Source organism: Xenopus tropicalis, chromosome 3, assembly GCF_000004195.4.
Source record: "Xenopus tropicalis strain Nigerian chromosome 3, UCB_Xtro_10.0, whole genome shotgun sequence".
Taxonomy (NCBI): Eukaryota; Metazoa; Chordata; class Amphibia; order Anura; family Pipidae; genus Xenopus; species Xenopus tropicalis.
In genome coordinates, this window is record NC_030679.2 from 145,131,016 (window position 1) to 145,158,488 (window position 27,473).

At 46.5% G+C, this 27,473-nt stretch overlaps 58 non-coding genes across 58 annotated transcripts; all 58 read right to left on the reverse strand.

The window, feature by feature from the left end:
• Positions 1-101: 101 nt before the first annotated feature.
• trnah-gug lies at positions 102-173 on the reverse strand. Its single transcript has one exon. It is a non-coding gene; the product is annotated as a tRNA-His (tRNA).
• Positions 174-550: 377 nt separating this feature from the next.
• Positions 551-623, reverse strand: trnak-uuu. The gene has a single exon. It is a non-coding gene; the product is annotated as a tRNA-Lys (tRNA).
• Positions 624-868: 245 nt separating this feature from the next.
• trnar-acg lies at positions 869-941 on the reverse strand. The gene has a single exon. It is a non-coding gene; the product is annotated as a tRNA-Arg (tRNA).
• A 748-nt stretch (positions 942-1,689) lies between these two features.
• Positions 1,690-1,762, reverse strand: trnar-ccu. The gene has a single exon. It is a non-coding gene; the product is annotated as a tRNA-Arg (tRNA).
• Positions 1,763-2,007: 245 nt separating this feature from the next.
• trnah-gug lies at positions 2,008-2,079 on the reverse strand. Its single transcript has one exon. It is a non-coding gene; the product is annotated as a tRNA-His (tRNA).
• A 377-nt stretch (positions 2,080-2,456) lies between these two features.
• On the reverse strand, positions 2,457-2,529 carry trnak-uuu. The gene has a single exon. It is a non-coding gene; the product is annotated as a tRNA-Lys (tRNA).
• Positions 2,530-2,774: 245 nt separating this feature from the next.
• Positions 2,775-2,847, reverse strand: trnar-acg. Its single transcript has one exon. It is a non-coding gene; the product is annotated as a tRNA-Arg (tRNA).
• A 748-nt stretch (positions 2,848-3,595) lies between these two features.
• On the reverse strand, positions 3,596-3,668 carry trnar-ccu. Its single transcript has one exon. It is a non-coding gene; the product is annotated as a tRNA-Arg (tRNA).
• A 246-nt stretch (positions 3,669-3,914) lies between these two features.
• Positions 3,915-3,986, reverse strand: trnah-gug. The gene has a single exon. It is a non-coding gene; the product is annotated as a tRNA-His (tRNA).
• Positions 3,987-4,363: 377 nt separating this feature from the next.
• trnak-uuu lies at positions 4,364-4,436 on the reverse strand. The gene has a single exon. It is a non-coding gene; the product is annotated as a tRNA-Lys (tRNA).
• A 245-nt stretch (positions 4,437-4,681) lies between these two features.
• Positions 4,682-4,754, reverse strand: trnar-acg. The gene has a single exon. It is a non-coding gene; the product is annotated as a tRNA-Arg (tRNA).
• Positions 4,755-5,502: 748 nt separating this feature from the next.
• On the reverse strand, positions 5,503-5,575 carry trnar-ccu. The gene has a single exon. It is a non-coding gene; the product is annotated as a tRNA-Arg (tRNA).
• Positions 5,576-5,822: 247 nt separating this feature from the next.
• Positions 5,823-5,894, reverse strand: trnah-gug. Its single transcript has one exon. It is a non-coding gene; the product is annotated as a tRNA-His (tRNA).
• Positions 5,895-6,271: 377 nt separating this feature from the next.
• trnak-uuu lies at positions 6,272-6,344 on the reverse strand. The gene has a single exon. It is a non-coding gene; the product is annotated as a tRNA-Lys (tRNA).
• A 245-nt stretch (positions 6,345-6,589) lies between these two features.
• trnar-acg lies at positions 6,590-6,662 on the reverse strand. Its single transcript has one exon. It is a non-coding gene; the product is annotated as a tRNA-Arg (tRNA).
• Positions 6,663-7,410: 748 nt separating this feature from the next.
• trnar-ccu lies at positions 7,411-7,483 on the reverse strand. Its single transcript has one exon. It is a non-coding gene; the product is annotated as a tRNA-Arg (tRNA).
• Positions 7,484-7,730: 247 nt separating this feature from the next.
• On the reverse strand, positions 7,731-7,802 carry trnah-gug. Its single transcript has one exon. It is a non-coding gene; the product is annotated as a tRNA-His (tRNA).
• Positions 7,803-8,179: 377 nt separating this feature from the next.
• trnak-uuu lies at positions 8,180-8,252 on the reverse strand. Its single transcript has one exon. It is a non-coding gene; the product is annotated as a tRNA-Lys (tRNA).
• Positions 8,253-8,497: 245 nt separating this feature from the next.
• On the reverse strand, positions 8,498-8,570 carry trnar-acg. Its single transcript has one exon. It is a non-coding gene; the product is annotated as a tRNA-Arg (tRNA).
• Positions 8,571-9,318: 748 nt separating this feature from the next.
• Positions 9,319-9,391, reverse strand: trnar-ccu. The gene has a single exon. It is a non-coding gene; the product is annotated as a tRNA-Arg (tRNA).
• A 246-nt stretch (positions 9,392-9,637) lies between these two features.
• On the reverse strand, positions 9,638-9,709 carry trnah-gug. Its single transcript has one exon. It is a non-coding gene; the product is annotated as a tRNA-His (tRNA).
• A 377-nt stretch (positions 9,710-10,086) lies between these two features.
• On the reverse strand, positions 10,087-10,159 carry trnak-uuu. The gene has a single exon. It is a non-coding gene; the product is annotated as a tRNA-Lys (tRNA).
• Positions 10,160-10,404: 245 nt separating this feature from the next.
• Positions 10,405-10,477, reverse strand: trnar-acg. Its single transcript has one exon. It is a non-coding gene; the product is annotated as a tRNA-Arg (tRNA).
• Positions 10,478-11,225: 748 nt separating this feature from the next.
• On the reverse strand, positions 11,226-11,298 carry trnar-ccu. The gene has a single exon. It is a non-coding gene; the product is annotated as a tRNA-Arg (tRNA).
• A 247-nt stretch (positions 11,299-11,545) lies between these two features.
• Positions 11,546-11,617, reverse strand: trnah-gug. The gene has a single exon. It is a non-coding gene; the product is annotated as a tRNA-His (tRNA).
• A 377-nt stretch (positions 11,618-11,994) lies between these two features.
• trnak-uuu lies at positions 11,995-12,067 on the reverse strand. Its single transcript has one exon. It is a non-coding gene; the product is annotated as a tRNA-Lys (tRNA).
• Positions 12,068-12,312: 245 nt separating this feature from the next.
• trnar-acg lies at positions 12,313-12,385 on the reverse strand. The gene has a single exon. It is a non-coding gene; the product is annotated as a tRNA-Arg (tRNA).
• A 748-nt stretch (positions 12,386-13,133) lies between these two features.
• Positions 13,134-13,206, reverse strand: trnar-ccu. Its single transcript has one exon. It is a non-coding gene; the product is annotated as a tRNA-Arg (tRNA).
• Positions 13,207-13,453: 247 nt separating this feature from the next.
• On the reverse strand, positions 13,454-13,525 carry trnah-gug. Its single transcript has one exon. It is a non-coding gene; the product is annotated as a tRNA-His (tRNA).
• A 377-nt stretch (positions 13,526-13,902) lies between these two features.
• trnak-uuu lies at positions 13,903-13,975 on the reverse strand. The gene has a single exon. It is a non-coding gene; the product is annotated as a tRNA-Lys (tRNA).
• Positions 13,976-14,220: 245 nt separating this feature from the next.
• On the reverse strand, positions 14,221-14,293 carry trnar-acg. The gene has a single exon. It is a non-coding gene; the product is annotated as a tRNA-Arg (tRNA).
• A 748-nt stretch (positions 14,294-15,041) lies between these two features.
• On the reverse strand, positions 15,042-15,114 carry trnar-ccu. Its single transcript has one exon. It is a non-coding gene; the product is annotated as a tRNA-Arg (tRNA).
• A 247-nt stretch (positions 15,115-15,361) lies between these two features.
• trnah-gug lies at positions 15,362-15,433 on the reverse strand. The gene has a single exon. It is a non-coding gene; the product is annotated as a tRNA-His (tRNA).
• Positions 15,434-15,810: 377 nt separating this feature from the next.
• trnak-uuu lies at positions 15,811-15,883 on the reverse strand. The gene has a single exon. It is a non-coding gene; the product is annotated as a tRNA-Lys (tRNA).
• Positions 15,884-16,128: 245 nt separating this feature from the next.
• trnar-acg lies at positions 16,129-16,201 on the reverse strand. The gene has a single exon. It is a non-coding gene; the product is annotated as a tRNA-Arg (tRNA).
• A 748-nt stretch (positions 16,202-16,949) lies between these two features.
• On the reverse strand, positions 16,950-17,022 carry trnar-ccu. Its single transcript has one exon. It is a non-coding gene; the product is annotated as a tRNA-Arg (tRNA).
• Positions 17,023-17,268: 246 nt separating this feature from the next.
• Positions 17,269-17,340, reverse strand: trnah-gug. The gene has a single exon. It is a non-coding gene; the product is annotated as a tRNA-His (tRNA).
• Positions 17,341-17,717: 377 nt separating this feature from the next.
• On the reverse strand, positions 17,718-17,790 carry trnak-uuu. Its single transcript has one exon. It is a non-coding gene; the product is annotated as a tRNA-Lys (tRNA).
• Positions 17,791-18,035: 245 nt separating this feature from the next.
• Positions 18,036-18,108, reverse strand: trnar-acg. The gene has a single exon. It is a non-coding gene; the product is annotated as a tRNA-Arg (tRNA).
• Positions 18,109-18,856: 748 nt separating this feature from the next.
• On the reverse strand, positions 18,857-18,929 carry trnar-ccu. Its single transcript has one exon. It is a non-coding gene; the product is annotated as a tRNA-Arg (tRNA).
• A 246-nt stretch (positions 18,930-19,175) lies between these two features.
• On the reverse strand, positions 19,176-19,247 carry trnah-gug. The gene has a single exon. It is a non-coding gene; the product is annotated as a tRNA-His (tRNA).
• A 377-nt stretch (positions 19,248-19,624) lies between these two features.
• On the reverse strand, positions 19,625-19,697 carry trnak-uuu. The gene has a single exon. It is a non-coding gene; the product is annotated as a tRNA-Lys (tRNA).
• A 245-nt stretch (positions 19,698-19,942) lies between these two features.
• Positions 19,943-20,015, reverse strand: trnar-acg. Its single transcript has one exon. It is a non-coding gene; the product is annotated as a tRNA-Arg (tRNA).
• A 748-nt stretch (positions 20,016-20,763) lies between these two features.
• Positions 20,764-20,836, reverse strand: trnar-ccu. The gene has a single exon. It is a non-coding gene; the product is annotated as a tRNA-Arg (tRNA).
• A 247-nt stretch (positions 20,837-21,083) lies between these two features.
• Positions 21,084-21,155, reverse strand: trnah-gug. Its single transcript has one exon. It is a non-coding gene; the product is annotated as a tRNA-His (tRNA).
• A 377-nt stretch (positions 21,156-21,532) lies between these two features.
• On the reverse strand, positions 21,533-21,605 carry trnak-uuu. Its single transcript has one exon. It is a non-coding gene; the product is annotated as a tRNA-Lys (tRNA).
• A 245-nt stretch (positions 21,606-21,850) lies between these two features.
• trnar-acg lies at positions 21,851-21,923 on the reverse strand. Its single transcript has one exon. It is a non-coding gene; the product is annotated as a tRNA-Arg (tRNA).
• A 748-nt stretch (positions 21,924-22,671) lies between these two features.
• On the reverse strand, positions 22,672-22,744 carry trnar-ccu. The gene has a single exon. It is a non-coding gene; the product is annotated as a tRNA-Arg (tRNA).
• Positions 22,745-22,991: 247 nt separating this feature from the next.
• trnah-gug lies at positions 22,992-23,063 on the reverse strand. The gene has a single exon. It is a non-coding gene; the product is annotated as a tRNA-His (tRNA).
• A 377-nt stretch (positions 23,064-23,440) lies between these two features.
• On the reverse strand, positions 23,441-23,513 carry trnak-uuu. Its single transcript has one exon. It is a non-coding gene; the product is annotated as a tRNA-Lys (tRNA).
• A 245-nt stretch (positions 23,514-23,758) lies between these two features.
• Positions 23,759-23,831, reverse strand: trnar-acg. Its single transcript has one exon. It is a non-coding gene; the product is annotated as a tRNA-Arg (tRNA).
• Positions 23,832-24,578: 747 nt separating this feature from the next.
• trnar-ccu lies at positions 24,579-24,651 on the reverse strand. Its single transcript has one exon. It is a non-coding gene; the product is annotated as a tRNA-Arg (tRNA).
• Positions 24,652-24,897: 246 nt separating this feature from the next.
• Positions 24,898-24,969, reverse strand: trnah-gug. Its single transcript has one exon. It is a non-coding gene; the product is annotated as a tRNA-His (tRNA).
• A 378-nt stretch (positions 24,970-25,347) lies between these two features.
• trnak-uuu lies at positions 25,348-25,421 on the reverse strand. The gene has a single exon. It is a non-coding gene; the product is annotated as a tRNA-Lys (tRNA).
• Positions 25,422-25,665: 244 nt separating this feature from the next.
• Positions 25,666-25,738, reverse strand: trnar-acg. Its single transcript has one exon. It is a non-coding gene; the product is annotated as a tRNA-Arg (tRNA).
• Positions 25,739-26,487: 749 nt separating this feature from the next.
• Positions 26,488-26,560, reverse strand: trnar-ccu. Its single transcript has one exon. It is a non-coding gene; the product is annotated as a tRNA-Arg (tRNA).
• A 247-nt stretch (positions 26,561-26,807) lies between these two features.
• On the reverse strand, positions 26,808-26,879 carry trnah-gug. The gene has a single exon. It is a non-coding gene; the product is annotated as a tRNA-His (tRNA).
• Positions 26,880-27,256: 377 nt separating this feature from the next.
• Positions 27,257-27,329, reverse strand: trnak-uuu. Its single transcript has one exon. It is a non-coding gene; the product is annotated as a tRNA-Lys (tRNA).
• Between the last annotated feature and the right edge of the window lie 144 nt (positions 27,330-27,473).

Genomic DNA, 27,473 nt, shown 5'->3' on the forward strand with positions numbered 1-27,473 from the left:
CCTGGGAAACAACCCCTGTGGCACGTGTGGTATTTCCCTGATTGTGCTAGCGGCTCATACGTCATACGTTGTGTGACAAAATGGTATCAAGGGGAAAAAGCTGCCGTGACCCGGATTCGAACCGGGGTTGCTGCGGCCACAACGCAGAGTACTAACCACTATACGATCACGGCAAGCCGTACGCTTGGGGCTGCCAGCTCTCGTGCAGGTTGTTTGTATTTTTCTCTCGGCACGGTTGTTGTTTGCATTAATTTTCTTTTTCAACCCATTTAAATGTTTTTAGCAGATTTCTGCCGTTAAAGTGGGGCGGTAGGCTCCGCGGCTCATCTGGCGCTTCCAGGGTAACCCGACTGTGCAATCAACGTCACGTTGCCCTGTGCGCAATTCCATACCTTTCAGGCTTTCATCCCTTGGCTCCCATGACTTTGGACTTTATAGCACATTTAGCTAGGAACCATTTCCTGTTCCTGAGCTCCTTCTCCTTACCAAGGACCTCAGATTGAATGGAAGGACTTGTCCATTTCTACAAACACCTCTCTGAAAAGTGCAGCGCCCGAACAGGGACTTGAACCCTGGACCCTCAGATTAAAAGTCTGATGCTCTACCGACTGAGCTATCCGGGCTCCGTGCGCTGCACGTTTCTTGAAAGTTTTTGGCCCGACTCCGACTTTCTTTGCAACAGACAACACAAAGCAACACTGACCCCAAGGGGTACCTTATTTACAAATTCTTATTTACAAAATGCAGCAATGCATTTAGAAATGATGCCCAACAGGAAAATTCTTTACACCCCGCAGGAGGCAGCAAGACCTTTCCATTATTTATTTCTCAGTTTCTGATGGTGCTGTGTGAAAAAAAGAAAGCTCTCCGAGCCAGGCAGGAGTCGAACCTACAATCTTCTGATCCGTAGTCAGACGCGTTATCCATTGCGCCACTGGCCCGTGTCCAAAGGGCAAGCCAAATAGATCCTCTATGCGCAGTCACATCAATTGATTAATAATGTTCAATGGATACTGTCATGGTTCCCCCGTGTTTTCAAAAGCGAGGATGGGCAGGACAAGAGAAAATCCTTACCATACTTACCAGAGATGGTCTTTTCCTGGCCTTCCCCCTTGTCAACAGAACCTGCCTTTGTTTTCTTGTTTCTCGCTTCTTAATTGGACTGGAGCAGATTGGGAAGCTTTATTGGCTTGCAGTTGTAACCCTGTTTCTTCTGTCCAGGTGGTTTGGGGGTGGGGAAATAGCCATCAGTCTGTTTTGTTTTTTTCCCTTCATGTGGTCAAGGAAGATGGCCAGGCAAAGAAAATGCCTGGCAAGTAGGCTAATGTTTGTTTTTCTTTTCTCGCTGTTTCAATCTATCTAACATGGGAAAAAAACATACCCCGCCACAAGTACCCCAGGCGGGACACTGACCCACCATCCCTGCTGACCATTTTGGCTGACAGTTGTCCACAGTTCAGGATGAAAATGATGTTTGCGGCGAGAAAGGTTTCCTGATGTTGTGCCGTTTATTGTTAGAAGAGTCACCTGATGTGTCTATGGCGGAGCACGGTTTCCAGACCTGACGAAAGCTAATAAACCCTTGCCGTGCTTTTTCCTGCAAGGCTTAAGTTTTACCTGGACTAGAAACTTGAATGGAGAATGCCGCCGTCTCCTCCAATCCACTTTACATAAAGGATGCACCGTGAGTACCCCAGATGGGACTCGAACCCACAATCCCTGGCTTAGGAGGCCAGTGCCTTATCCATTAGGCCACTGGGGCGCCCTTAGCTGAGCTTGTGGCTTATTGTTCTCTGTCAGGTACTCAAAAAATTTGCACAAATTTTAGCAAATAAAAAAAAAAGAGCATCATAGACAACATTTGTGGAAAACGATGCTGAAAAAAACAGTCAAAAGTCTTTGTCTGCCCTCTTGCAATTTTTTGAAGTACGTACGCCAATTAAGGATGAAGGGTAAAGGGCCGTTTTACATGTTAATGTTAGTAAAATGGTATCAAGGGGAAAAAGCTGCCGTGACCCAGATTCGAACCGGGGTTGCTGCGGCCACAACGCAGAGTACTAACCACTATACGATCACGGCAAGCCGTACGCTTGGGGCTGCCAGCTCTCGTGCAGGTTGTTTGTATTTTTCTCTCGGCACGGTTGTTGTTTGCATTAATTTTCTTTTTCAACCCATTTAAATGTTTTTAGCAGATTTCTGCCGTTAAAGTGGGGCGGTAGGCTCCGCGGCTCATCTGGCGCTTCCAGGGTAACCCGACTGTGCAATCAACGTCACGTTGCCCTGTGCGCAATTCCATACCTTTCAGGCTTTCATCCCTTGGCTCCCATGACTTTGGACTTTATAGCACATTTAGCTAGGAACCATTTCCTGTTCCTGAGCTCCTTCTCCTTACCAAGGACCTCAGATTGAATGGAAGGACTTGTCCATTTCTACAAACACCTCTCTGAAAAGTGCAGCGCCCGAACAGGGACTTGAACCCTGGACCCTCAGATTAAAAGTCTGATGCTCTACCGACTGAGCTATCCGGGCTCCGTGCGCTGCACGTTTCTTGAAAGTTTTTGGCCCGACTCCGACTTTCTTTGCAACAGACAACACAAAGCAACACTGACCCCAAGGGGTACCTTATTTACAAATTCTTATTTACAAAATGCAGCAATGCATTTAGAAATGATGCCCAACAGGAAAATTCTTTACACCCCGCAGGAGGCAGCAAGACCTTTCCATTATTTATTTCTCAGTTTCTGATGGTGCTGTGTGAAAAAAAGAAAGCTCTCCGAGCCAGGCAGGAGTCGAACCTACAATCTTCTGATCCGTAGTCAGACGCGTTATCCATTGCGCCACTGGCCCGTGTCCAAAGGGCAAGCCAAATAGATCCTCTATGCGCAGTCACATCAATTGATTAATAATGTTCAATGGATACTGTCATGGTTCCCCCGTGTTTTCAAAAGCGAGGATGGGCAGGACAAGAGAAAATCCTTACCATACTTACCAGAGATGGTCTTTTCCTGGCCTTCCCCCTTGTCAACAGAACCTGCCTTTGTTTTCTTGTTTCTCGCTTCTTAATTGGACTGGAGCAGATTGGGAAGCTTTATTGGCTTGCAGTTGTAACCCTGTTTCTTCTGTCCAGGTGGTTTGGGGGTGGGGAAATAGCCATCAGTCTGTTTTGTTTTTTTCCCTTCATGTGGTCAAGGAAGATGGCCAGGCAAAGAAAATGCCTGGCAAGTAGGCTAATGTTTGTTTTTCTTTTCTCGCTGTTTCAATCTATCTAACATGGGAAAAAAACATACCCCGCCACAAGTACCCCAGGCGGGACACTGACCCACCATCCCTGCTGACCATTTTGGCTGACAGTTGTCCACAGTTCAGGATGAAAATGATGTTTGCGGCGAGAAAGGTTTCCTGATGTTGTGCCGTTTATTGTTAGAAGAGTCACCTGATGTGTCTATGGCGGAGCACGGTTTCCAGACCTGACGAAAGCTAATAAACCCTTGCCGTGCTTTTTCCTGCAAGGCTTAAGTTTTACCTGGACTAGAAACTTGAATGGAGAATGCCGCCGTCTCCTCCAATCCACTTTACATAAAGGATGCACCGTGAGTACCCCAGATGGGACTCGAACCCACAATCCCTGGCTTAGGAGGCCAGTGCCTTATCCATTAGGCCACTGGGGCGCCCTTAGCTGAGCTTGTGGCTTATTGTTCTCTGTCAGGTACTCAAAAAATTTGCACAAATTTTAGCAAATAAAAAAAAAAGAGCATCATAGACAACATTTGTGGAAAACGATGCTGAAAAAAACAGTCAAAAGTCTTTGTCTGCCCCTCTTGCAATTTTTTGAAGTACGTACGCCAATTAAGGATGAAGGGTAAAGGGCCGTTTTACATGTTAATGTTAGTAAAATGGTATCAAGGGGAAAAAGCTGCCGTGACCCGGATTCGAACCGGGGTTGCTGCGGCCACAACGCAGAGTACTAACCACTATACGATCACGGCAAGCCGTACGCTTGGGGCTGCCAGCTCTCGTGCAGGTTGTTTGTATTTTTCTCTCGGCACGGTTGTTGTTTGCATTAATTTTCTTTTTCAACCCATTTAAATGTTTTTAGCAGATTTCTGCCGTTAAAGTGGGGCGGTAGGCTCCGCGGCTCATCTGGCGCTTCCAGGGTAACCCGACTGTGCAATCAACGTCACGTTGCCCTGTGCGCAATTCCATACCTTTCAGGCTTTCATCCCTTGGCTCCCATGACTTTGGACTTTATAGCACATTTAGCTAGGAACCATTTCCTGTTCCTGAGCTCCTTCTCCTTACCAAGGACCTCAGATTGAATGGAAGGACTTGTCCATTTCTACAAACACCTCTCTGAAAAGTGCAGCGCCCGAACAGGGACTTGAACCCTGGACCCTCAGATTAAAAGTCTGATGCTCTACCGACTGAGCTATCCGGGCTCCGTGCGCTGCACGTTTCTTGAAAGTTTTTGGCCCGACTCCGACTTTCTTTGCAACAGACAACACAAAGCAACACTGACCCCAAGGGGTACCTTATTTACAAATTCTTATTTACAAAATGCAGCAATGCATTTAGAAATGATGCCCAACAGGAAAATTCTTTACACCCCGCAGGAGGCAGCAAGACCTTTCCATTATTTATTTCTCAGTTTCTGATGGTGCTGTGTGAAAAAAAGAAAGCTCTCCGAGCCAGGCAGGAGTCGAACCTACAATCTTCTGATCCGTAGTCAGACGCGTTATCCATTGCGCCACTGGCCCGTGTCCAAAGGGCAAGCCAAATAGATCCTCTATGCGCAGTCACATCAATTGATTAATAATGTTCAATGGATACTGTCATGGTTCCCCCGTGTTTTCAAAAGCGAGGATGGGCAGGACAAGAGAAAATCCTTACCATACTTACCAGAGATGGTCTTTTCCTGGCCTTCCCCCTTGTCAACAGAACCTGCCTTTGTTTTCTTGTTTCTCGCTTCTTAATTGGACTGGAGCAGATTGGGAAGCTTTATTGGCTTGCAGTTGTAACCCTGTTTCTTCTGTCCAGGTGGTTTGGGGGTGGGGAAATAGCCATCAGTCTGTTTTGTTTTTTTCCCTTCATGTGGTCAAGGAAGATGGCCAGGCAAAGAAAATGCCTGGCAAGTAGGCTAATGTTTGTTTTTCTTTTCTCGCTGTTTCAATCTATCTAACATGGGAAAAAAACATACCCCGCCACAAGTACCCCAGGCGGGACACTGACCCACCATCCCTGCTGACCATTTTGGCTGACAGTTGTCCACAGTTCAGGATGAAAATGATGTTTGCGGCGAGAAAGGTTTCCTGATGTTGTGCCGTTTATTGTTAGAAGAGTCACCTGATGTGTCTATGGCGGAGCACGGTTTCCAGACCTGACGAAAGCTAATAAACCCTTGCCGTGCTTTTTCCTGCAAGGCTTAAGTTTTACCTGGACTAGAAACTTGAATGGAGAATGCCGCCGTCTCCTCCAATCCACTTTACATAAAGGATGCACCGTGAGTACCCCAGATGGGACTCGAACCCACAATCCCTGGCTTAGGAGGCCAGTGCCTTATCCATTAGGCCACTGGGGCGCCCTTAGCTGAGCTTGTGGCTTATTGTTCTCTGTCAGGTACTCAAAAAATTTGCACAAATTTTAGCAAATAAAAAAAAAAAGAGCATCATAGACAACATTTGTGGAAAACGATGCTGAAAAAAACAGTCAAAAGTCTTTGTCTGCCCCTCTTGCAATTTTTTGAAGTACGTACGCCAATTAAGGATGAAGGGTAAAGGGCCGTTTTACATGTTAATGTTAGTAAAATGGTATCAAGGGGAAAAAGCTGCCGTGACCCGGATTCGAACCGGGGTTGCTGCGGCCACAACGCAGAGTACTAACCACTATACGATCACGGCAAGCCGTACGCTTGGGGCTGCCAGCTCTCGTGCAGGTTGTTTGTATTTTTCTCTCGGCACGGTTGTTGTTTGCATTAATTTTCTTTTTCAACCCATTTAAATGTTTTTAGCAGATTTCTGCCGTTAAAGTGGGGCGGTAGGCTCCGCGGCTCATCTGGCGCTTCCAGGGTAACCCGACTGTGCAATCAACGTCACGTTGCCCTGTGCGCAATTCCATACCTTTCAGGCTTTCATCCCTTGGCTCCCATGACTTTGGACTTTATAGCACATTTAGCTAGGAACCATTTCCTGTTCCTGAGCTCCTTCTCCTTACCAAGGACCTCAGATTGAATGGAAGGACTTGTCCATTTCTACAAACACCTCTCTGAAAAGTGCAGCGCCCGAACAGGGACTTGAACCCTGGACCCTCAGATTAAAAGTCTGATGCTCTACCGACTGAGCTATCCGGGCTCCGTGCGCTGCACGTTTCTTGAAAGTTTTTGGCCCGACTCCGACTTTCTTTGCAACAGACAACACAAAGCAACACTGACCCCAAGGGGTACCTTATTTACAAATTCTTATTTACAAAATGCAGCAATGCATTTAGAAATGATGCCCAACAGGAAAATTCTTTACACCCCGCAGGAGGCAGCAAGACCTTTCCATTATTTATTTCTCAGTTTCTGATGGTGCTGTGTGAAAAAAAGAAAGCTCTCCGAGCCAGGCAGGAGTCGAACCTACAATCTTCTGATCCGTAGTCAGACGCGTTATCCATTGCGCCACTGGCCCGTGTCCAAAGGGCAAGCCAAATAGATCCTCTATGCGCAGTCACATCAATTGATTAATAATGTTCAATGGATACTGTCATGGTTCCCCCGTGTTTTCAAAAGCGAGGATGGGCAGGACAAGAGAAAATCCTTACCATACTTACCAGAGATGGTCTTTTCCTGGCCTTCCCCCTTGTCAACAGAACCTGCCTTTGTTTTCTTGTTTCTCGCTTCTTAATTGGACTGGAGCAGATTGGGAAGCTTTATTGGCTTGCAGTTGTAACCCTGTTTCTTCTGTCCAGGTGGTTTGGGGGTGGGGAAATAGCCATCAGTCTGTTTTGTTTTTTTCCCTTCATGTGGTCAAGGAAGATGGCCAGGCAAAGAAAATGCCTGGCAAGTAGGCTAATGTTTGTTTTTCTTTTCTCGCTGTTTCAATCTATCTAACATGGGAAAAAAACATACCCCGCCACAAGTACCCCAGGCGGGACACTGACCCACCATCCCTGCTGACCATTTTGGCTGACAGTTGTCCACAGTTCAGGATGAAAATGATGTTTGCGGCGAGAAAGGTTTCCTGATGTTGTGCCGTTTATTGTTAGAAGAGTCACCTGATGTGTCTATGGCGGAGCACGGTTTCCAGACCTGACGAAAGCTAATAAACCCTTGCCGTGCTTTTTCCTGCAAGGCTTAAGTTTTACCTGGACTAGAAACTTGAATGGAGAATGCCGCCGTCTCCTCCAATCCACTTTACATAAAGGATGCACCGTGAGTACCCCAGATGGGACTCGAACCCACAATCCCTGGCTTAGGAGGCCAGTGCCTTATCCATTAGGCCACTGGGGCGCCCTTAGCTGAGCTTGTGGCTTATTGTTCTCTGTCAGGTACTCAAAAAATTTGCACAAATTTTAGCAAATAAAAAAAAAAAGAGCATCATAGACAACATTTGTGGAAAACGATGCTGAAAAAAACAGTCAAAAGTCTTTGTCTGCCCCTCTTGCAATTTTTTGAAGTACGTACGCCAATTAAGGATGAAGGGTAAAGGGCCGTTTTACATGTTAATGTTAGTAAAATGGTATCAAGGGGAAAAAGCTGCCGTGACCCGGATTCGAACCGGGGTTGCTGCGGCCACAACGCAGAGTACTAACCACTATACGATCACGGCAAGCCGTACGCTTGGGGCTGCCAGCTCTCGTGCAGGTTGTTTGTATTTTTCTCTCGGCACGGTTGTTGTTTGCATTAATTTTCTTTTTCAACCCATTTAAATGTTTTTAGCAGATTTCTGCCGTTAAAGTGGGGCGGTAGGCTCCGCGGCTCATCTGGCGCTTCCAGGGTAACCCGACTGTGCAATCAACGTCACGTTGCCCTGTGCGCAATTCCATACCTTTCAGGCTTTCATCCCTTGGCTCCCATGACTTTGGACTTTATAGCACATTTAGCTAGGAACCATTTCCTGTTCCTGAGCTCCTTCTCCTTACCAAGGACCTCAGATTGAATGGAAGGACTTGTCCATTTCTACAAACACCTCTCTGAAAAGTGCAGCGCCCGAACAGGGACTTGAACCCTGGACCCTCAGATTAAAAGTCTGATGCTCTACCGACTGAGCTATCCGGGCTCCGTGCGCTGCACGTTTCTTGAAAGTTTTTGGCCCGACTCCGACTTTCTTTGCAACAGACAACACAAAGCAACACTGACCCCAAGGGGTACCTTATTTACAAATTCTTATTTACAAAATGCAGCAATGCATTTAGAAATGATGCCCAACAGGAAAATTCTTTACACCCCGCAGGAGGCAGCAAGACCTTTCCATTATTTATTTCTCAGTTTCTGATGGTGCTGTGTGAAAAAAAGAAAGCTCTCCGAGCCAGGCAGGAGTCGAACCTACAATCTTCTGATCCGTAGTCAGACGCGTTATCCATTGCGCCACTGGCCCGTGTCCAAAGGGCAAGCCAAATAGATCCTCTATGCGCAGTCACATCAATTGATTAATAATGTTCAATGGATACTGTCATGGTTCCCCCGTGTTTTCAAAAGCGAGGATGGGCAGGACAAGAGAAAATCCTTACCATACTTACCAGAGATGGTCTTTTCCTGGCCTTCCCCCTTGTCAACAGAACCTGCCTTTGTTTTCTTGTTTCTCGCTTCTTAATTGGACTGGAGCAGATTGGGAAGCTTTATTGGCTTGCAGTTGTAACCCTGTTTCTTCTGTCCAGGTGGTTTGGGGGTGGGGAAATAGCCATCAGTCTGTTTTGTTTTTTTCCCTTCATGTGGTCAAGGAAGATGGCCAGGCAAAGAAAATGCCTGGCAAGTAGGCTAATGTTTGTTTTTCTTTTCTCGCTGTTTCAATCTATCTAACATGGGAAAAAAACATACCCCGCCACAAGTACCCCAGGCGGGACACTGACCCACCATCCCTGCTGACCATTTTGGCTGACAGTTGTCCACAGTTCAGGATGAAAATGATGTTTGCGGCGAGAAAGGTTTCCTGATGTTGTGCCGTTTATTGTTAGAAGAGTCACCTGATGTGTCTATGGCGGAGCACGGTTTCCAGACCTGACGAAAGCTAATAAACCCTTGCCGTGCTTTTTCCTGCAAGGCTTAAGTTTTACCTGGACTAGAAACTTGAATGGAGAATGCCGCCGTCTCCTCCAATCCACTTTACATAAAGGATGCACCGTGAGTACCCCAGATGGGACTCGAACCCACAATCCCTGGCTTAGGAGGCCAGTGCCTTATCCATTAGGCCACTGGGGCGCCCTTAGCTGAGCTTGTGGCTTATTGTTCTCTGTCAGGTACTCAAAAAATTTGCACAAATTTTAGCAAATAAAAAAAAAAGAGCATCATAGACAACATTTGTGGAAAACGATGCTGAAAAAAACAGTCAAAAGTCTTTGTCTGCCCCTCTTGCAATTTTTTGAAGTACGTACGCCAATTAAGGATGAAGGGTAAAGGGCCGTTTTACATGTTAATGTTAGTAAAATGGTATCAAGGGGAAAAAGCTGCCGTGACCCGGATTCGAACCGGGGTTGCTGCGGCCACAACGCAGAGTACTAACCACTATACGATCACGGCAAGCCGTACGCTTGGGGCTGCCAGCTCTCGTGCAGGTTGTTTGTATTTTTCTCTCGGCACGGTTGTTGTTTGCATTAATTTTCTTTTTCAACCCATTTAAATGTTTTTAGCAGATTTCTGCCGTTAAAGTGGGGCGGTAGGCTCCGCGGCTCATCTGGCGCTTCCAGGGTAACCCGACTGTGCAATCAACGTCACGTTGCCCTGTGCGCAATTCCATACCTTTCAGGCTTTCATCCCTTGGCTCCCATGACTTTGGACTTTATAGCACATTTAGCTAGGAACCATTTCCTGTTCCTGAGCTCCTTCTCCTTACCAAGGACCTCAGATTGAATGGAAGGACTTGTCCATTTCTACAAACACCTCTCTGAAAAGTGCAGCGCCCGAACAGGGACTTGAACCCTGGACCCTCAGATTAAAAGTCTGATGCTCTACCGACTGAGCTATCCGGGCTCCGTGCGCTGCACGTTTCTTGAAAGTTTTTGGCCCGACTCCGACTTTCTTTGCAACAGACAACACAAAGCAACACTGACCCCAAGGGGTACCTTATTTACAAATTCTTATTTACAAAATGCAGCAATGCATTTAGAAATGATGCCCAACAGGAAAATTCTTTACACCCCGCAGGAGGCAGCAAGACCTTTCCATTATTTATTTCTCAGTTTCTGATGGTGCTGTGTGAAAAAAAGAAAGCTCTCCGAGCCAGGCAGGAGTCGAACCTACAATCTTCTGATCCGTAGTCAGACGCGTTATCCATTGCGCCACTGGCCCGTGTCCAAAGGGCAAGCCAAATAGATCCTCTATGCGCAGTCACATCAATTGATTAATAATGTTCAATGGATACTGTCATGGTTCCCCCGTGTTTTCAAAAGCGAGGATGGGCAGGACAAGAGAAAATCCTTACCATACTTACCAGAGATGGTCTTTTCCTGGCCTTCCCCCTTGTCAACAGAACCTGCCTTTGTTTTCTTGTTTCTCGCTTCTTAATTGGACTGGAGCAGATTGGGAAGCTTTATTGGCTTGCAGTTGTAACCCTGTTTCTTCTGTCCAGGTGGTTTGGGGGTGGGGAAATAGCCATCAGTCTGTTTTGTTTTTTTCCCTTCATGTGGTCAAGGAAGATGGCCAGGCAAAGAAAATGCCTGGCAAGTAGGCTAATGTTTGTTTTTCTTTTCTCGCTGTTTCAATCTATCTAACATGGGAAAAAAACATACCCCGCCACAAGTACCCCAGGCGGGACACTGACCCACCATCCCTGCTGACCATTTTGGCTGACAGTTGTCCACAGTTCAGGATGAAAATGATGTTTGCGGCGAGAAAGGTTTCCTGATGTTGTGCCGTTTATTGTTAGAAGAGTCACCTGATGTGTCTATGGCGGAGCACGGTTTCCAGACCTGACGAAAGCTAATAAACCCTTGCCGTGCTTTTTCCTGCAAGGCTTAAGTTTTACCTGGACTAGAAACTTGAATGGAGAATGCCGCCGTCTCCTCCAATCCACTTTACATAAAGGATGCACCGTGAGTACCCCAGATGGGACTCGAACCCACAATCCCTGGCTTAGGAGGCCAGTGCCTTATCCATTAGGCCACTGGGGCGCCCTTAGCTGAGCTTGTGGCTTATTGTTCTCTGTCAGGTACTCAAAAAATTTGCACAAATTTTAGCAAATAAAAAAAAAAAGAGCATCATAGACAACATTTGTGGAAAACGATGCTGAAAAAAACAGTCAAAAGTCTTTGTCTGCCCCTCTTGCAATTTTTTGAAGTACGTACGCCAATTAAGGATGAAGGGTAAAGGGCCGTTTTACATGTTAATGTTAGTAAAATGGTATCAAGGGGAAAAAGCTGCCGTGACCCGGATTCGAACCGGGGTTGCTGCGGCCACAACGCAGAGTACTAACCACTATACGATCACGGCAAGCCGTACGCTTGGGGCTGCCAGCTCTCGTGCAGGTTGTTTGTATTTTTCTCTCGGCACGGTTGTTGTTTGCATTAATTTTCTTTTTCAACCCATTTAAATGTTTTTAGCAGATTTCTGCCGTTAAAGTGGGGCGGTAGGCTCCGCGGCTCATCTGGCGCTTCCAGGGTAACCCGACTGTGCAATCAACGTCACGTTGCCCTGTGCGCAATTCCATACCTTTCAGGCTTTCATCCCTTGGCTCCCATGACTTTGGACTTTATAGCACATTTAGCTAGGAACCATTTCCTGTTCCTGAGCTCCTTCTCCTTACCAAGGACCTCAGATTGAATGGAAGGACTTGTCCATTTCTACAAACACCTCTCTGAAAAGTGCAGCGCCCGAACAGGGACTTGAACCCTGGACCCTCAGATTAAAAGTCTGATGCTCTACCGACTGAGCTATCCGGGCTCCGTGCGCTGCACGTTTCTTGAAAGTTTTTGGCCCGACTCCGACTTTCTTTGCAACAGACAACACAAAGCAACACTGACCCCAAGGGGTACCTTATTTACAAATTCTTATTTACAAAATGCAGCAATGCATTTAGAAATGATGCCCAACAGGAAAATTCTTTACACCCCGCAGGAGGCAGCAAGACCTTTCCATTATTTATTTCTCAGTTTCTGATGGTGCTGTGTGAAAAAAAGAAAGCTCTCCGAGCCAGGCAGGAGTCGAACCTACAATCTTCTGATCCGTAGTCAGACGCGTTATCCATTGCGCCACTGGCCCGTGTCCAAAGGGCAAGCCAAATAGATCCTCTATGCGCAGTCACATCAATTGATTAATAATGTTCAATGGATACTGTCATGGTTCCCCCGTGTTTTCAAAAGCGAGGATGGGCAGGACAAGAGAAAATCCTTACCATACTTACCAGAGATGGTCTTTTCCTGGCCTTCCCCCTTGTCAACAGAACCTGCCTTTGTTTTCTTGTTTCTCGCTTCTTAATTGGACTGGAGCAGATTGGGAAGCTTTATTGGCTTGCAGTTGTAACCCTGTTTCTTCTGTCCAGGTGGTTTGGGGGTGGGGAAATAGCCATCAGTCTGTTTTGTTTTTTTCCCTTCATGTGGTCAAGGAAGATGGCCAGGCAAAGAAAATGCCTGGCAAGTAGGCTAATGTTTGTTTTTCTTTTCTCGCTGTTTCAATCTATCTAACATGGGAAAAAAACATACCCCGCCACAAGTACCCCAGGCGGGACACTGACCCACCATCCCTGCTGACCATTTTGGCTGACAGTTGTCCACAGTTCAGGATGAAAATGATGTTTGCGGCGAGAAAGGTTTCCTGATGTTGTGCCGTTTATTGTTAGAAGAGTCACCTGATGTGTCTATGGCGGAGCACGGTTTCCAGACCTGACGAAAGCTAATAAACCCTTGCCGTGCTTTTTCCTGCAAGGCTTAAGTTTTACCTGGACTAGAAACTTGAATGGAGAATGCCGCCGTCTCCTCCAATCCACTTTACATAAAGGATGCACCGTGAGTACCCCAGATGGGACTCGAACCCACAATCCCTGGCTTAGGAGGCCAGTGCCTTATCCATTAGGCCACTGGGGCGCCCTTAGCTGAGCTTGTGGCTTATTGTTCTCTGTCAGGTACTCAAAAAATTTGCACAAATTTTAGCAAATAAAAAAAAAAAGAGCATCATAGACAACATTTGTGGAAAACGATGCTGAAAAAAACAGTCAAAAGTCTTTGTCTGCCCCTCTTGCAATTTTTTGAAGTACGTACGCCAATTAAGGATGAAGGGTAAAGGGCCGTTTTACATGTTAATGTTAGTAAAATGGTATCAAGGGGAAAAAGCTGCCGTGACCCGGATTCGAACCGGGGTTGCTGCGGCCACAACGCAGAGTACTAACCACTATACGATCACGGCAAGCCGTACGCTTGGGGCTGCCAGCTCTCGTGCAGGTTGTTTGTATTTTTCTCTCGGCACGGTTGTTGTTTGCATTAATTTTCTTTTTCAACCCATTTAAATGTTTTTAGCAGATTTCTGCCGTTAAAGTGGGGCGGTAGGCTCCGCGGCTCATCTGGCGCTTCCAGGGTAACCCGACTGTGCAATCAACGTCACGTTGCCCTGTGCGCAATTCCATACCTTTCAGGCTTTCATCCCTTGGCTCCCATGACTTTGGACTTTATAGCACATTTAGCTAGGAACCATTTCCTGTTCCTGAGCTCCTTCTCCTTACCAAGGACCTCAGATTGAATGGAAGGACTTGTCCATTTCTACAAACACCTCTCTGAAAAGTGCAGCGCCCGAACAGGGACTTGAACCCTGGACCCTCAGATTAAAAGTCTGATGCTCTACCGACTGAGCTATCCGGGCTCCGTGCGCTGCACGTTTCTTGAAAGTTTTTGGCCCGACTCCGACTTTCTTTGCAACAGACAACACAAAGCAACACTGACCCCAAGGGGTACCTTATTTACAAATTCTTATTTACAAAATGCAGCAATGCATTTAGAAATGATGCCCAACAGGAAAATTCTTTACACCCCGCAGGAGGCAGCAAGACCTTTCCATTATTTATTTCTCAGTTTCTGATGGTGCTGTGTGAAAAAAAGAAAGCTCTCCGAGCCAGGCAGGAGTCGAACCTACAATCTTCTGATCCGTAGTCAGACGCGTTATCCATTGCGCCACTGGCCCGTGTCCAAAGGGCAAGCCAAATAGATCCTCTATGCGCAGTCACATCAATTGATTAATAATGTTCAATGGATACTGTCATGGTTCCCCCGTGTTTTCAAAAGCGAGGATGGGCAGGACAAGAGAAAATCCTTACCATACTTACCAGAGATGGTCTTTTCCTGGCCTTCCCCCTTGTCAACAGAACCTGCCTTTGTTTTCTTGTTTCTCGCTTCTTAATTGGACTGGAGCAGATTGGGAAGCTTTATTGGCTTGCAGTTGTAACCCTGTTTCTTCTGTCCAGGTGGTTTGGGGGTGGGGAAATAGCCATCAGTCTGTTTTGTTTTTTTCCCTTCATGTGGTCAAGGAAGATGGCCAGGCAAAGAAAATGCCTGGCAAGTAGGCTAATGTTTGTTTTTCTTTTCTCGCTGTTTCAATCTATCTAACATGGGAAAAAAACATACCCCGCCACAAGTACCCCAGGCGGGACACTGACCCACCATCCCTGCTGACCATTTTGGCTGACAGTTGTCCACAGTTCAGGATGAAAATGATGTTTGCGGCGAGAAAGGTTTCCTGATGTTGTGCCGTTTATTGTTAGAAGAGTCACCTGATGTGTCTATGGCGGAGCACGGTTTCCAGACCTGACGAAAGCTAATAAACCCTTGCCGTGCTTTTTCCTGCAAGGCTTAAGTTTTACCTGGACTAGAAACTTGAATGGAGAATGCCGCCGTCTCCTCCAATCCACTTTACATAAAGGATGCACCGTGAGTACCCCAGATGGGACTCGAACCCACAATCCCTGGCTTAGGAGGCCAGTGCCTTATCCATTAGGCCACTGGGGCGCCCTTAGCTGAGCTTGTGGCTTATTGTTCTCTGTCAGGTACTCAAAAAATTTGCACAAATTTTAGCAAATAAAAAAAAAAAGAGCATCATAGACAACATTTGTGGAAAACGATGCTGAAAAAAACAGTCAAAAGTCTTTGTCTGCCCCTCTTGCAATTTTTTGAAGTACGTACGCCAATTAAGGATGAAGGGTAAAGGGCCGTTTTACATGTTAATGTTAGTAAAATGGTATCAAGGGGAAAAAGCTGCCGTGACCCGGATTCGAACCGGGGTTGCTGCGGCCACAACGCAGAGTACTAACCACTATACGATCACGGCAAGCCGTACGCTTGGGGCTGCCAGCTCTCGTGCAGGTTGTTTGTATTTTTCTCTCGGCACGGTTGTTGTTTGCATTAATTTTCTTTTTCAACCCATTTAAATGTTTTTAGCAGATTTCTGCCGTTAAAGTGGGGCGGTAGGCTCCGCGGCTCATCTGGCGCTTCCAGGGTAACCCGACTGTGCAATCAACGTCACGTTGCCCTGTGCGCAATTCCATACCTTTCAGGCTTTCATCCCTTGGCTCCCATGACTTTGGACTTTATAGCACATTTAGCTAGGAACCATTTCCTGTTCCTGAGCTCCTTCTCCTTACCAAGGACCTCAGATTGAATGGAAGGACTTGTCCATTTCTACAAACACCTCTCTGAAAAGTGCAGCGCCCGAACAGGGACTTGAACCCTGGACCCTCAGATTAAAAGTCTGATGCTCTACCGACTGAGCTATCCGGGCTCCGTGCGCTGCACGTTTCTTGAAAGTTTTTGGCCCGACTCCGACTTTCTTTGCAACAGACAACACAAAGCAACACTGACCCCAAGGGGTACCTTATTTACAAATTCTTATTTACAAAATGCAGCAATGCATTTAGAAATGATGCCCAACAGGAAAATTCTTTACACCCCGCAGGAGGCAGCAAGACCTTTCCATTATTTATTTCTCAGTTTCTGATGGTGCTGTGTGAAAAAAAGAAAGCTCTCCGAGCCAGGCAGGAGTCGAACCTACAATCTTCTGATCCGTAGTCAGACGCGTTATCCATTGCGCCACTGGCCCGTGTCCAAAGGGCAAGCCAAATAGATCCTCTATGCGCAGTCACATCAATTGATTAATAATGTTCAATGGATACTGTCATGGTTCCCCCGTGTTTTCAAAAGCGAGGATGGGCAGGACAAGAGAAAATCCTTACCATACTTACCAGAGATGGTCTTTTCCTGGCCTTCCCCCTTGTCAACAGAACCTGCCTTTGTTTTCTTGTTTCTCGCTTCTTAATTGGACTGGAGCAGATTGGGAAGCTTTATTGGCTTGCAGTTGTAACCCTGTTTCTTCTGTCCAGGTGGTTTGGGGGTGGGGAAATAGCCATCAGTCTGTTTTGTTTTTTTCCCTTCATGTGGTCAAGGAAGATGGCCAGGCAAAGAAAATGCCTGGCAAGTAGGCTAATGTTTGTTTTTCTTTTCTCGCTGTTTCAATCTATCTAACATGGGAAAAAAACATACCCCGCCACAAGTACCCCAGGCGGGACACTGACCCACCATCCCTGCTGACCATTTTGGCTGACAGTTGTCCACAGTTCAGGATGAAAATGATGTTTGCGGCGAGAAAGGTTTCCTGATGTTGTGCCGTTTATTGTTAGAAGAGTCACCTGATGTGTCTATGGCGGAGCACGGTTTCCAGACCTGACGAAAGCTAATAAACCCTTGCCGTGCTTTTTCCTGCAAGGCTTAAGTTTTACCTGGACTAGAAACTTGAATGGAGAATGCCGCCGTCTCCTCCAATCCACTTTACATAAAGGATGCACCGTGAGTACCCCAGATGGGACTCGAACCCACAATCCCTGGCTTAGGAGGCCAGTGCCTTATCCATTAGGCCACTGGGGCGCCCTTAGCTGAGCTTGTGGCTTATTGTTCTCTGTCAGGTACTCAAAAAATTTGCACAAATTTTAGCAAATAAAAAAAAAAGAGCATCATAGACAACATTTGTGGAAAACGATGCTGAAAAAAACAGTCAAAAGTCTTTGTCTGCCCCTCTTGCAATTTTTTGAAGTACGTACGCCAATTAAGGATGAAGGGTAAAGGGCCGTTTTACATGTTAATGTTAGTAAAATGGTATCAAGGGGAAAAAGCTGCCGTGACCCGGATTCGAACCGGGGTTGCTGCGGCCACAACGCAGAGTACTAACCACTATACGATCACGGCAAGCCGTACGCTTGGGGCTGCCAGCTCTCGTGCAGGTTGTTTGTATTTTTCTCTCGGCACGGTTGTTGTTTGCATTAATTTTCTTTTTCAACCCATTTAAATGTTTTTAGCAGATTTCTGCCGTTAAAGTGGGGCGGTAGGCTCCGCGGCTCATCTGGCGCTTCCAGGGTAACCCGACTGTGCAATCAACGTCACGTTGCCCTGTGCGCAATTCCATACCTTTCAGGCTTTCATCCCTTGGCTCCCATGACTTTGGACTTTATAGCACATTTAGCTAGGAACCATTTCCTGTTCCTGAGCTCCTTCTCCTTACCAAGGACCTCAGATTGAATGGAAGGACTTGTCCATTTCTACAAACACCTCTCTGAAAAGTGCAGCGCCCGAACAGGGACTTGAACCCTGGACCCTCAGATTAAAAGTCTGATGCTCTACCGACTGAGCTATCCGGGCTCCGTGCGCTGCACGTTTCTTGAAAGTTTTTGGCCCGACTCCGACTTTCTTTGCAACAGACAACACAAAGCAACACTGACCCCAAGGGGTACCTTATTTACAAATTCTTATTTACAAAATGCAGCAATGCATTTAGAAATGATGCCCAACAGGAAAATTCTTTACACCCCGCAGGAGGCAGCAAGACCTTTCCATTATTTATTTCTCAGTTTCTGATGGTGCTGTGTGAAAAAAAGAAAGCTCTCCGAGCCAGGCAGGAGTCGAACCTACAATCTTCTGATCCGTAGTCAGACGCGTTATCCATTGCGCCACTGGCCCGTGTCCAAAGGGCAAGCCAAATAGATCCTCTATGCGCAGTCACATCAATTGATTAATAATGTTCAATGGATACTGTCATGGTTCCCCCGTGTTTTCAAAAGCGAGGATGGGCAGGACAAGAGAAAATCCTTACCATACTTACCAGAGATGGTCTTTTCCTGGCCTTCCCCCTTGTCAACAGAACCTGCCTTTGTTTTCTTGTTTCTCGCTTCTTAATTGGACTGGAGCAGATTGGGAAGCTTTATTGGCTTGCAGTTGTAACCCTGTTTCTTCTGTCCAGGTGGTTTGGGGGTGGGGAAATAGCCATCAGTCTGTTTTGTTTTTTTCCCTTCATGTGGTCAAGGAAGATGGCCAGGCAAAGAAAATGCCTGGCAAGTAGGCTAATGTTTGTTTTTCTTTTCTCGCTGTTTCAATCTATCTAACATGGGAAAAAAACATACCCCGCCACAAGTACCCCAGGCGGGACACTGACCCACCATCCCTGCTGACCATTTTGGCTGACAGTTGTCCACAGTTCAGGATGAAAATGATGTTTGCGGCGAGAAAGGTTTCCTGATGTTGTGCCGTTTATTGTTAGAAGAGTCACCTGATGTGTCTATGGCGGAGCACGGTTTCCAGACCTGACGAAAGCTAATAAACCCTTGCCGTGCTTTTTCCTGCAAGGCTTAAGTTTTACCTGGACTAGAAACTTGAATGGAGAATGCCGCCGTCTCCTCCAATCCACTTTACATAAAGGATGCACCGTGAGTACCCCAGATGGGACTCGAACCCACAATCCCTGGCTTAGGAGGCCAGTGCCTTATCCATTAGGCCACTGGGGCGCCCTTAGCTGAGCTTGTGGCTTATTGTTCTCTGTCAGGTACTCAAAAAATTTGCACAAATTTTAGCAAATAAAAAAAAAAGAGCATCATAGACAACATTTGTGGAAAACGATGCTGAAAAAAACAGTCAAAAGTCTTTGTCTGCCCCTCTTGCAATTTTTTGAAGTACGTACGCCAATTAAGGATGAAGGGTAAAGGGCCGTTTTACATGTTAATGTTAGTAAAATGGTATCAAGGGGAAAAAGCTGCCGTGACCCGGATTCGAACCGGGGTTGCTGCGGCCACAACGCAGAGTACTAACCACTATACGATCACGGCAAGCCGTACGCTTGGGGCTGCCAGCTCTCGTGCAGGTTGTTTGTATTTTTCTCTCGGCACGGTTGTTGTTTGCATTAATTTTCTTTTTCAACCCATTTAAATGTTTTTAGCAGATTTCTGCCGTTAAAGTGGGGCGGTAGGCTCCGCGGCTCATCTGGCGCTTCCAGGGTAACCCGACTGTGCAATCAACGTCACGTTGCCCTGTGCGCAATTCCATACCTTTCAGGCTTTCATCCCTTGGCTCCCATGACTTTGGACTTTATAGCACATTTAGCTAGGAACCATTTCCTGTTCCTGAGCTCCTTCTCCTTACCAAGGACCTCAGATTGAATGGAAGGACTTGTCCATTTCTACAAACACCTCTCTGAAAAGTGCAGCGCCCGAACAGGGACTTGAACCCTGGACCCTCAGATTAAAAGTCTGATGCTCTACCGACTGAGCTATCCGGGCTCCGTGCGCTGCACGTTTCTTGAAAGTTTTTGGCCCGACTCCGACTTTCTTTGCAACAGACAACACAAAGCAACACTGACCCCAAGGGGTACCTTATTTACAAATTCTTATTTACAAAATGCAGCAATGCATTTAGAAATGATGCCCAACAGGAAAATTCTTTACACCCCGCAGGAGGCAGCAAGACCTTTCCATTATTTATTTCTCAGTTTCTGATGGTGCTGTGTGAAAAAAAGAAAGCTCTCCGAGCCAGGCAGGAGTCGAACCTACAATCTTCTGATCCGTAGTCAGACGCGTTATCCATTGCGCCACTGGCCCGTGTCCAAAGGGCAAGCCAAATAGATCCTCTATGCGCAGTCACATCAATTGATTAATAATGTTCAATGGATACTGTCATGGTTCCCCCGTGTTTTCAAAAGCGAGGATGGGCAGGACAAGAGAAAATCCTTACCATACTTACCAGAGATGGTCTTTTCCTGGCCTTCCCCCTTGTCAACAGAACCTGCCTTTGTTTTCTTGTTTCTCGCTTCTTAATTGGACTGGAGCAGATTGGGAAGCTTTATTGGCTTGCAGTTGTAACCCTGTTTCTTCTGTCCAGGTGGTTTGGGGGTGGGGAAATAGCCATCAGTCTGTTTTGTTTTTTTCCCTTCATGTGGTCAAGGAAGATGGCCAGGCAAAGAAAATGCCTGGCAAGTAGGCTAATGTTTGTTTTTCTTTTCTCGCTGTTTCAATCTATCTAACATGGGAAAAAAACATACCCCGCCACAAGTACCCCAGGCGGGACACTGACCCACCATCCCTGCTGACCATTTTGGCTGACAGTTGTCCACAGTTCAGGATGAAAATGATGTTTGCGGCGAGAAAGGTTTCCTGATGTTGTGCCGTTTATTGTTAGAAGAGTCACCTGATGTGTCTATGGCGGAGCACGGTTTCCAGACCTGACGAAAGCTAATAAACCCTTGCCGTGCTTTTTCCTGCAAGGCTTAAGTTTTACCTGGACTAGAAACTTGAATGGAGAATGCCGCCGTCTCCTCCAATCCACTTTACATAAAGGATGCACCGTGAGTACCCCAGATGGGACTCGAACCCACAATCCCTGGCTTAGGAGGCCAGTGCCTTATCCATTAGGCCACTGGGGCGCCCTTAGCTGAGCTTGTGGCTTATTGTTCTCTGTCAGGTACTCAAAAAATTTGCACAAATTTTAGCAAATAAAAAAAAAAGAGCATCATAGACAACATTTGTGGAAAACGATGCTGAAAAAAACAGTCAAAAGTCTTTGTCTGCCCCTCTTGCAATTTTTTGAAGTACGTACGCCAATTAAGGATGAAGGGTAAAGGGCCGTTTTACATGTTAATGTTAGTAAAATGGTATCAAGGGGAAAAAAGCTGCCGTGACCCGGATTCGAACCGGGGTTGCTGCGGCCACAACGCAGAGTACTAACCACTATACGATCACGGCAAGCCGTACGCTTGGGGCTGCCAGCTCTCGTGCAGGTTGTTTGTATTTTTCTCTCGGCACGGTTGTTGTTTGCATTAATTTTCTTTTTCAACCCATTTAAATGTTTTTAGCAGATTTCTGCCGTTAAAGTGGGGCGGTAGGCTCCGCGGCTCATCTGGCGCTTCCAGGGTAACCCGACTGTGCAATCAACGTCACGTTGCCCTGTGCGCAATTCCATACCTTTCAGGCTTTCATCCCTTGGCTCCCATGACTTTGGACTTTATAGCACATTTAGCTAGGAACCATTTCCTGTTCCTGAGCTCCTTCTCCTTACCAAGGACCTCAGATTGAATGGAAGGACTTGTCCATTTCTACAAACACCTCTCTGAAAAGTGCAGCGCCCGAACAGGGACTTGAACCCTGGACCCTCAGATTAAAAGTCTGATGCTCTACCGACTGAGCTATCCGGGCTCCGTGCGCTGCACGTTTCTTGAAAGTTTTTGGCCCGACTCCGACTTTCTTTGCAACAGACAACACAAAGCAACACTGACCCCAAGGGGTACCTTATTTACAAATTCTTATTTACAAAATGCAGCAATGCATTTAGAAATGATGCCCAACAGGAAAATTCTTTACACCCCGCAGGAGGCAGCAAGACCTTTCCATTATTTATTTCTCAGTTTCTGATGGTGCTGTGTGAAAAAAAGAAAGCTCTCCGAGCCAGGCAGGAGTCGAACCTACAATCTTCTGATCCGTAGTCAGACGCGTTATCCATTGCGCCACTGGCCCGTGTCCAAAGGGCAAGCCAAATAGATCCTCTATGCGCAGTCACATCAATTGATTAATAATGTTCAATGGATACTGTCATGGTTCCCCCGTGTTTTCAAAAGCGAGGATGGGCAGGACAAGAGAAAATCCTTACCATACTTACCAGAGATGGTCTTTTCCTGGCCTTCCCCCTTGTCAACAGAACCTGCCTTTGTTTTCTTGTTTCTCGCTTCTTAATTGGACTGGAGCAGATTGGGAAGCTTTATTGGCTTGCAGTTGTAACCCTGTTTCTTCTGTCCAGGTGGTTTGGGGGTGGGGAAATAGCCATCAGTCTGTTTTGTTTTTTTCCCTTCATGTGGTCAAGGAAGATGGCCAGGCAAAGAAAATGCCTGGCAAGTAGGCTAATGTTTGTTTTTCTTTTCTCGCTGTTTCAATCTATCTAACATGGGAAAAAAACATACCCCGCCACAAGTACCCCAGGCGGGACACTGACCCACCATCCCTGCTGACCATTTTGGCTGACAGTTGTCCACAGTTCAGGATGAAAATGATGTTTGCGGCGAGAAAGGTTTCCTGATGTTGTGCCGTTTATTGTTAGAAGAGTCACCTGATGTGTCTATGGCGGAGCACGGTTTCCAGACCTGACGAAAGCTAATAAACCCTTGCCGTGCTTTTTCCTGCAAGGCTTAAGTTTTACCTGGACTAGAAACTTGAATGGAGAATGCCGCCGTCTCCTCCAATCCACTTTACATAAAGGATGCACCGTGAGTACCCCAGATGGGACTCGAACCCACAATCCCTGGCTTAGGAGGCCAGTGCCTTATCCATTAGGCCACTGGGGCGCCCTTAGCTGAGCTTGTGGCTTATTGTTCTCTGTCAGGTACTCAAAAAATTTGCACAAATTTTAGCAAATAAAAAAAAAAAGAGCATCATAGACAACATTTGTGGAAAACGATGCTGAAAAAAACAGTCAAAAGTCTTTGTCTGCCCCTCTTGCAATTTTTTGAAGTACGTACGCCAATTAAGGATGAAGGGTAAAGGGCCGTTTTACATGTTAATGTTAGTAAAATGGTATCAAGGGGAAAAAGCTGCCGTGACCCGGATTCGAACCGGGGTTGCTGCGGCCACAACGCAGAGTACTAACCACTATACGATCACGGCAAGCCGTACGCTTGGGGCTGCCAGCTCTCGTGCAGGTTGTTTGTATTTTTCTCTCGGCACGGTTGTTGTTTGCATTAATTTTCTTTTTCAACCCATTTAAATGTTTTTAGCAGATTTCTGCCGTTAAAGTGGGGCGGTAGGCTCCGCGGCTCATCTGGCGCTTCCAGGGTAACCCGACTGTGCAATCAACGTCACGTTGCCCTGTGCGCAATTCCATACCTTTCAGGCTTTCATCCCTTGGCTCCCATGACTTTGGACTTTATAGCACATTTAGCTAGGAACCATTTCCTGTTCCTGAGCTCCTTCTCCTTACCAAGGACCTCAGATTGAATGGAAGGACTTGTCCATTTCTACAAACACCTCTCTGAAAAGTGCAGCGCCCGAACAGGGACTTGAACCCTGGACCCTCAGATTAAAAGTCTGATGCTCTACCGACTGAGCTATCCGGGCTCCGTGCGCTGCACGTTTCTTGAAAGTTTTTGGCCCGACTCCGACTTTCTTTGCAACAGACAACACAAAGCAACACTGACCCCAAGGGGTACCTTATTTACAAATTCTTATTTACAAAATGCAGCAATGCATTTAGAAATGATGCCCAACAGGAAAATTCTTTACACCCCGCAGGAGGCAGCAAGACCTTTCCATTATTTATTTCTCAGTTTCTGATGGTGCTGTGTGAAAAAAAGAAAGCTCTCCGAGCCAGGCAGGAGTCGAACCTACAATCTTCTGATCCGTAGTCAGACGCGTTATCCATTGCGCCACTGGCCCGTGTCCAAAGGGCAAGCCAAATAGATCCTCTATGCGCAGTCACATCAATTGATTAATAATGTTCAATGGATACTGTCATGGTTCCCCCGTGTTTTCAAAAGCGAGGATGGGCAGGACAAGAGAAAATCCTTACCATACTTACCAGAGATGGTCTTTTCCTGGCCTTCCCCCTTGTCAACAGAACCTGCCTTTGTTTTCTTGTTTCTCGCTTCTTAATTGGACTGGAGCAGATTGGGAAGCTTTATTGGCTTGCAGTTGTAACCCTGTTTCTTCTGTCCAGGTGGTTTGGGGGTGGGGAAATAGCCATCAGTCTGTTTTGTTTTTTTCCCTTCATGTGGTCAAGGAAGATGGCCAGGCAAAGAAAATGCCTGGCAAGTAGGCTAATGTTTGTTTTTCTTTCTCGCTGTTTCAATCTATCTAACATGGGAAAAAAACATACCCCGCCACAAGTACCCCAGGCGGGACACTGACCCACCATCCCTGCTGACCATTTTGGCTGACAGTTGTCCACAGTTCAGGATGAAAATGATGTTTGCGGCGAGAAAGGTTTCCTGATGTTGTGCCGTTTATTGTTAGAAGAGTCACCTGATGTGTCTATGGCGGAGCACGGTTTCCAGACCTGACGAAAGCTAATAAACCCTTGCCGTGCTTTTTCCTGCAAGGCTTAAGTTTTACCTGGACTAGAAACTTGAATGGAGAATGCCGCCGTCTCCTCCAATCCACTTTACATAAAGGATGCACCGTGAGTACCCCAGATGGGACTCGAACCCACAATCCCTGGCTTAGGAGGCCAGTGCCTTATCCATTAGGCCACTGGGGCGCCCTTAGCTGAGCTTGTGGCTTATTGTTCTCTGTCAGGTACTCAAAAAATTTGCACAAATTTTAGCAAATAAAAAAAAAAAGAGCATCATAGACAACATTTGTGGAAAACGATGCTGAAAAAACAGTCAAAAGTCTTTGTCTGCCCCTCTTGCAATTTTTTGAAGTACGTACGCCAATTAAGGATGAAGGGTAAAGGGCCGTTTTACATGTTAATGTTAGTAAAATGGTATCAAGGGGAAAAAGCTGCCGTGACCCGGATTCGAACCGGGGTTGCTGCGGCCACAACGCAGAGTACTAACCACTATACGATCACGGCAAGCCGTACGCTTGGGGCTGCCAGCTCTCGTGCAGGTTGTTTGTATTTTTCTCTTCGGCACGGTTGTTGTTTGCATTAATTTTCTTTTTCAACCCATTTAAATGTTTTTAGCAGATTTCTGCCGTTAAAGTGGGGCGGTAGGCTCCGCGGCTCATCTGGCGCTTCCAGGGTAACCCGACTGTGCAATCAACGTCACGTTGCCCTGTGCGCAATTCCATACCTTTCAGGCTTTCATCCCTTGGCTCCCATGACTTTGGACTTTATAGCACATTTAGCTAGGAACCATTTCCTGTTCCTGAGCTCCTTCTCCTTAACAAGGACCTCAGATTGAATGGAAGGACTTGTCCATTTCTACAAACACCTCTCTGAAAAGTGCAGCGCCCGAACAGGGACTTGAACCCTGGACCCTCAGATTAAAAGTCTGAATGCTCTACCGACTGAGCTATCCGGGCTCCGTGCGCTGCACGTTTCTTGAAAAGTTTTTGGCCCGACTCCGACTTTCTTTGCAACAGACAACACAAAGCAACACTGACCCCAAGGGGTACCTTATTTACAAATCTTATTTACAAAATGCAGCAATGCATTTAGAAATGATGCCCACAGGAAAATTCTTTACACCCCGCAGGAGGCAGCAAGACCTTTTCCATTATTATTTCTCAGTTCTGATGGTGCTGTGTGAAAAAAAGAAAAGCTCTCCGAGCCAGGCAGGAGTCGAACCTACAATCTTCTGATCCGTAGTCAGACGCGTTATCCATTGCGCCACTGGCCCGTGTCCAAAGGGCAAGCCAATAGATCCTCTATGCGCAGTCACATCAATTGATTAATAATGTTCAATGGATACTGTCATGGTTCCCCCGTGTTTTCAAAAAGCGAGGATGGGCAGGACCAAGAGAAATCCTTACCATACTTACCAGAGATGGTCTTTTCCTGGCCTTCCCCCTTGTCAACAGAACCTGCCTTTGTTTTCCTTGTTTCTCGCTTCTTAATTGGACTGGAGCAGATTGGGAAGCTTTATTGGCTTGCAGTTGTAACCCTGTTTCTTCTGTCCAGGTGGTTTGGGGGTGGGGAAATAGCCATCAGTCTGTTTTGTTTTTTTCCCTTCATGTGGTCAAGGAAGATGGCCAGGCAAAGAAAATGCCTGGCAAGTAGGCTAATGTTTGTTTTTCTTTTCTCGCTGTTTCAATCTATCTAACATGGGAAAAAAACATACCCCGCCACAAGTACCCCAGGCGGGACACTGACCCACCATCCCTGCTGACCATTTTGGCTGACAGTTGTCCACAGTTCAGGATGAAAATGATGTTTGCGGCGAGAAAGGTTTCCTGATGTTGTGCCGTTTATTGTTAGAAGAGTCACCTGATGTGTCTATGGCGGAGCACGGTTTCCAGACCTGACGAAAGCTAATAAACCCTTGCCGTGCTTTTTCCTGCAAGGCTTAAGTTTTACCTGGACTAGAAACTTGAATGGAGAATGCCGCCGTCTCCTCCAATCCACTTTACATAAAGGATGCACCGTGAGTACCCCAGATGGGACTCGAACCCACAATCCCTGGCTTAGGAGGCCAGTGCCTTATCCATTAGGCCACTGGGGCGCCCTTAGCTGAGCTTGTGGCTTATTGTTCTCTGTCAGGTACTCAAAAAATTTGCACAAATTTTAGCAATAAAAAAAAAAAAGAGCATCATAGACAACATTTGTGGAAAACGATGCTGAAAAAAACAGTCAAAAGTCTTTGTCTGCCCCTCTTGCAATTTTTTGAAGTACGTACGCCAATTAAGGATGAAGGGTAAAGGGCCGTTTTACATGTTAATGTTAGTAAAATGGTATCAAGGGGAAAAAGCTGCCGTGACCCGGATTCGAACCGGGGTTGCTGCGGCCACAACGCAGAGTACTAACCACTATACGATCACGGCAAGCCGTACGCTTGGGGCTGCCAGCTCTCGTGCAGGTTGTTTGTATTTTTCTCTCGGCACGGTTGTTGTTTGCATTAATTTTCTTTTTCAACCCATTTAAATGTTTTTAGCAGATTTCTGCCGTTAAAGTGGGGCGGTAGGCTCCGCGGCTCATCTGGCGCTTCCAGGGTAACCCGACTGTGCAATCAACGTCACGTTGCCCTGTGCGCAATTCCATACCTTTCAGGCTTTCATCCCTTGGCTCCCATGACTTTGGACTTTATAGCACATTTAGCTAGGAACCATTTCCTGTTCCTGAGCTCCTTCTCCTTACCAAGGACCTCAGATTGAATGGAAGGACTTGTCCATTTCTACAAACACCTCTCTGAAAAGTGCAGCGCCCGAACAGGGACTTGAACCCTGGACCCTCAGATTAAAAGTCTGATGCTCTACCGACTGAGCTATCCGGGCTCCGTGCGCTGCACGTTTCTTGAAAGTTTTTGGCCCGACTCCGACTTTCTTTGCAACAGACAACACAAAGCAACACTGACCCCAAGGGGTACCTTATTTACAAATTCTTATTTACAAAATGCATGGTCTTTTCCTGGCCTTCCC